Genomic DNA, 5,965 nt, shown 5'->3' with positions numbered 1-5,965 from the left:
TTTCTCAGAAAGCTTCTTTCTCTTTGTTATCGGAGGATATTTCCTTTGGCCCTATAGTCTTCAAAGGGATCCGAAATATCTGTTCTCAGATTCCACAGAAATAAGGCTAGCAAAGACATCCACGAAATACAGATGGAACTCCGTCAGTGGAAGTCACAAGTCACAAAGCAGTTTCTCAGAAAGCTTCTTTCCAGTTTTTCTCTGAGTATATTTTCTTTTCAACCATAGGCCTCTAAGGGCTTCCAAGTGTCACTTTGCGAATTCCACAAAAACAGGCTTAGCGAGCGGCTTCTTGATTGGAAAGCTGTATCTCTGTGAGATGAATTAAGAGAACACTAACTAGTTTCTCAGAAAGCTTCTTTACAGATTTCTTCTGAGGATATTTCGTTTTTCACCTTAACCTACTATGGGCTTCCAAATATCAGTTTGCAAATTCCACAAGAACTGTCTTAGCAAAAGACTTCTTGAGAGGAAAGCTGTATCTCTGTGAGATGATTTCACAGAACACAAAGCAGTTTCTCAGAAAGCTTCTTTCCAGTTTTTCTCGGAGGATATTTTCTTTTTACCATAGCCCTCTAAGGGATTCCAAATATAACTTTGCGAATTCCACAAGAACAGGCTTAGCGAGTGGCTTCTTGATGGGAAATCTGTAACTCTGTGAGATGAATTAACAGAACACTAAGCAGTTTCTCAGAAAGCTTCTTTCCAGATTTCATCTGAGGAAATTTCCTTTTTCACCATAGCCCTCTATGGGCTTCCAAATATCACTTTGCCAATTCCACAAGAACTGTCTTAGCGAAAGGCTTCTAGAGGGAAAAGCTGTAACTCTGTGATATGATTTCACAGAACACAAAGAAGTTTCTCAAAAAGCTTCTTTCTCTTTGTTATCAGAGGATATTTCCTTTGGCCCTATAGTCTTCAAAGGGATGCGAAATATGTGTTCTCAGATTATACAGAAAAAAGGCCAGCAAAGAGATCCACGAAATACAGATGGAACTCTGTGAGTGGAATCACACGTCACAAAGCAGTTTCTCAGAAAGGTTCTTTCCAGTTTTTCTCTGAGGATATTTTTCATTTCACCATTGCCCTCTGTGGACTTCCAAATATCACTTTGCGAATTCCACAAGAACAGGATTAGCGAGCGGCTTCTTGAGGGGAAAGCTGTTACTCTCTGAGATGAATTAACAGAACACTAGCTGTTTTTCTTTCTTCACGACAGCTCTCTTATGGATTCCAAATATCAATTTTGCAAATTCCACAAGAACTGTCTAGTGGGAAGGACTTCCTGAGGGGAAAGCTGTAACCTGTGAGATGATTTCACAGAACACAAAGCAGTTTTCAGAAAGCTTCTTTCTTTTTTATCGGAGCATATTTCCTTTGGCCCCTATATTCTTCAAAGGGATCCAAATATCTGTTCTCAGATTCCACACAGAAATAAGGCTAGCAAAGAGATCCACGAAATACAGATGTAACTCTGTGAGTGGAAGTCACACATCACAAAGCACTTTCTCAGAAAGCTTCTTTCCAATTTTTCTCGGAGGATATTTTCTTCTTCACCATAGACCTCTATGGGCTTCCAAATATCACTTTGCGAATTCCACAAGAACAGGCTTAGCGAGCGGCTTCTTGAGGGGAAAGCTGTAACTCTGTGAGATAAATTAACAGAACACTAAGAAGTTTCTCAGAAAGCATCTTTCGAGTTTTCATCTGAGGATATTACCATTTTCACCATAGCCCTCTATGGGCTTCCAACTATCACTTTGCAAATTCCACAAGAAGTGTCTTAGCGAAAGGCTTCTTGAGGGGAAAGCTGTAACTCTGTGAGATGATTTCACAGAACACAAAGAAGTTTATGAGAAAGCTTCTTTCTCTTTGTTATAGGAGGATATTTCCTTTGGCCCTATAGACTTCAAAGGAATCCGAAATATCTGTTCTCAGATTCCACAGAAATGATGCTAGCAAAGAGATCCACGAAATGCAGATGTAACTCTGTAAGCGGAAGTCACAGAAAACAAAGCAATTTCTCAGAAAGCTTCTTTCCAGTTTTTCTCTGAGGATATTTTCTTTTAAACCATAGCCATCTATGGACTTCCAAATATCACTTTGCGAATTCCGCAAGAACAGGCTTAGCGAGCGACTTCTTGAGGGGAAAGCTGTTACTCTGTGAGATGAATTAACAGAACACTAAGCACTTTCTCAGAAAGCATTTCTCGAGTTTTCATCCGATGATATTTCCTTTTTCACCATAGCCCTTATGGGATTCCAAATATCACTTTGCAAATTCCACAAGAACTGTCGTAGCAAAAGGCTTCTTGAGGGGAAAGCTGTAACTGTGTGAGATGATTTCACAGAACACAAAGATGTTTCTCAGAAAGTTCTTTCTCTTTTTTATACGAGGATATTTCCTTCGTCCCTATAGTCTTCAAAGGGATCCGAAATATCTGTTCTCAGATTCCACAGAAATACAGATGTAACTCTGTGAGTGGATGTCACACATCACAAAGCTATTTCTGTGACATCGTCTTTCCAGTTTTTCTCTGAGGATATTTTCTTTTTCACCATAGCACACTAAGGGCTTCCAAATATCACTTTGCAAATTCCACAACAACAGGCTTAGCGAGCGGCTTCTTGAGGGGAAAGTTGTAACTCTGTGAGATGCATTAACAGAACACTAAGCAGTTTCTCAGAAAGCTTCTTTCCGGATTTCATCTGAGGATATTTCCTTTTTCACCTTAAACTTCTATGGGCTTCCAAATATCAGTTTGCAAATTCCACAAGAACTCTCTTAGCAAAAGGCTTCTTGAGGGGAAAGCTGTAACTCTGTGAGATGATTTCACAGAACACAAAGAAGTTTCTCAGAAAGCTTCTTTCTCTTTGTTATCGGAGGATATTTCCTTCGGACCTATAGTCTTCAAAGGGATCTGAAATATGTGTTCTCAGATTCCACAGAAATAAGGCTAGCAAAGAGATCCACGAAATACAGATGTAACTCTGTGGGTGGAAGTCACACAATACAAAGCAGTTTCTCAGAAAGTTTCTTTCAAGTTTTTCTCAGAGGTTTTATTCTTTTTCACCATAGCCCTCTATGAGCTTCCAAATATCATTTTGCCTCTTCCAGAAGAACAGGTTTAGCGAGTGGCTTCTTGAGGGGAAAGCTGTAACTCTTTGAGATGAATTAACAGAACACTAAGCAGTTTCTCAGATAGCTTCTTTCGAGTTTTCATCTGAGGATATTTCCTTTTTCACCATAGCCCTCTATGGGCTTCCAAATATCACTTTGCCAATTCCACAAGAACTGTCTGAGCGAAAGGCTTCTTGAGGGCAAAGCTGTAACTCTGTGAGATGATTTCACAGAACACAAAGAAGTTTCTCAAAAAGCTTCTTTCTCTTTGTTATCAGAGGATATTTCCTTCGGTCCTATAGTCTTCAAAGGGATGCGAAATATGTGTTCTCAGATTATACAGAAATAAGGCCAGCAAAGAGATCCACGAAATACAGATGTAACTCTGTGAGTGGAAGTCACACGTCAAAAACGGTTTCAGAAAGGTTCTTTCAGTTTTTCTCTGAGGATATTTTCCATTTCTACAGCCCTCTATGGGCTACAATATCACTTTCGAATTCCACAAGAACAGGATTAGCTTCTTGAGGGAAAGCTGTTACTCTGTGAGATAGTGTAGAACACTAAGCAGTTTCTCAAGCTTCTTTCCAGATATCATCGAGGATATTTCCTTTTCACCATAGCCCTCTATGGGCTTCCAAATATCACTTGCAAATTCCACAGGAACTGTCTTAGCGAAAGGCTTCTTCCGCGGAAAGATTCTTAACTCTGAGAGATGATTTCGGAGAACACAAAGGGGTTTCTCAGAAAGCTTCTTTCTCTTTGGTATCAGAGCATATGTCCTTTGGCCTATAGTCTTCAAAGGGATCCGAAACTATCTGTTCTCAGATTCCCACAGAAATAAGGCTAGCAAAGAGATACCGCAGTACAGATGTAACTCTGTGAGAATTGAAGTCACACATCACAAAGCAGTTTCTGAGAAACTTCTTTCCAGTTTTTCTCTGAGGATATTTTCTTTTTCACCATAGCTTTCTAAGGGCTTCCAAATATCACTGCGAGTCCCACAAACAGGCTTAGAAGGCGGCTTCTTGATTGGAAGCTGTATCTCTGTGAGATGAATTAACAGAACACTAAGCAGTTTCTCAAGAATGCTTCTTTCCAGATTTCATGTGAGGATATTTCCTTTCACCTTAACCTTCTATGGGCTTCCAAATATCACTTCGCAATTCCACAAGAACTGTCTTAACAAAGACTTCTTGAGAAGCTGTATCTCTGTGAGATGATTTCATGGAACACAAGGAGTTTCTCCAGCTTCTTTCTCTTAGTTAGCGAGGAGGATGTTTCCTTTGGCCCTGTAGTGTCAAAGGGATCCGAAATATCTTTCTAAGATTCCACAGAAATAAGGCTAGCAAAGAGATCCATGAAATACAGATGTAACTTCGATGAGTGGAAGTCACATAGCATCCACAAAGCAGTTTCTCAGAAAGCTTCTTCCTAGTTTTTCTAAGAATAGTCCTTTTCACCACAGCCCTCTTTGGGCCAAATATCCCTTTTTGAATTCCACAAGAACAGGCAAGGCGGCTTCTTCAGTGGAGAGCTGTAATTCTATTGAGATGATTTAACAGAACACTAGCAGTTTGTCAAGCTTCTTTACAGATTTCATCTGAGGATATTCCGTTTTCACCACAGCTCATGGGATTCAAATGCACCACTTTGCAAATTCAAAAGTGTCTTGGCGAGCTTCTTGAGGGAAGCTGTAACTCTGTGAGATGATTTCACCAGAGACACAAAGATGTTTCTCAGAAAGTTCTTTCTCTTTTTTATAGGAGGATGTTCCTTTGTCCCTATATAGTCTTCAAAGGGATCGAGAATATCTGTTCTCATATTCCACAGAAATAGTAACAACAAGAGATCCACGAAATACGGAGTGTAACTCCATTGGTGAAGTCACCGTCACAAGCAGTTTCTCAAGAAAGCTTCTTTCCAGTTTTTCTCTGAGGATATTTTCCATTTCACCCATAGCCCTCTATGGGCTTCCAAATATCACTTTGAGAATTCCTCAAGAACAGGCTTGTGAGTGACTTCTTGAGGAGAAAGCTGTAACTCTGGGAGATGAATTAACAGAACACTAAGCAGTTTCTCATAAAGCTTCTTCGGTTTCATGTGAGGATATTTCCTTTTCTTATAGACCTCTATGGGCTTCCAATATCACTTCAAAATTCCCATGAACTCTTTTAGGCGAAAGGCTTCTTGAGGGGAAAAGCGAACGCTGTGAGAGATGATTTTGCAGAAGATGAAGAAGTTTCTCAGAAAGCTTCTTCCTCTTGCTGATTATCGGAGGATATTTCCATTGGCCTATAGTTTTCAAAAGGGATCCAAGTATGTTCCCAGATTCCACGAGAAAAAAGGCTAGCAAAGAGATCACAGATACAGATGTTACTCTGTTGAGTGGAAGACACACATCAGAAAGCAGTTTTCAAGCTTCTTTCCATTTTTCTGAGGATGATTGCTTTTCACCATAACCCTTATAGTCTTCCAAATATCACTTTGCAACTTCCACAAGAACTGTCTTAGCGAGCGGCTTCTGTGAGCGGAAGCTGTAACTCTGTGAGATGATTTCACAGAACCTGGGAGTTTCCTGGCCAGAGAAAATAGCCAGTTCTTTTGGCCCTATAGTCTTCAAAGGATCCAGAAATATCTGTTCTCAATTCCACAGAAATAAAAGGCTAGCAAAGAGAGATCCACGAAGTACAGATGTAACTCGTGAAGTGGAAGTCACAACACAAAGCAGTTTCTCAAGCTTCTTTCAGTGTTTCAAACAGGATATTTTCTTTCACCATAGCCCTCTATGGGCTTCCAAATATCACTTTGCAAATTCCACTGTAACTGTCTTAGTGAAAGGCTTCT

General features: G+C 40.0%; 1 pseudogene; it reads right to left on the bottom strand.

Annotated features, from left to right (window-relative positions):
- Positions 1–724: 724 nt before the first annotated feature.
- LOC116273207 lies at positions 725–3,376 on the bottom strand (annotated as a pseudogene).
- Between the last annotated feature and the right edge of the window lie 2,589 nt (positions 3,377–5,965).

The sequence above is a fragment of the Papio anubis genome, unplaced genomic scaffold (assembly GCF_008728515.1).
Source record: "Papio anubis isolate 15944 unplaced genomic scaffold, Panubis1.0 scaffold472, whole genome shotgun sequence".
Lineage (NCBI taxonomy): Eukaryota > Metazoa > Chordata > Mammalia > Primates > Cercopithecidae > Papio > Papio anubis.
The sequence above is the reverse complement of the archived record's forward strand: the minus strand, read 5'-3'. Positions and strand labels throughout refer to the sequence as shown.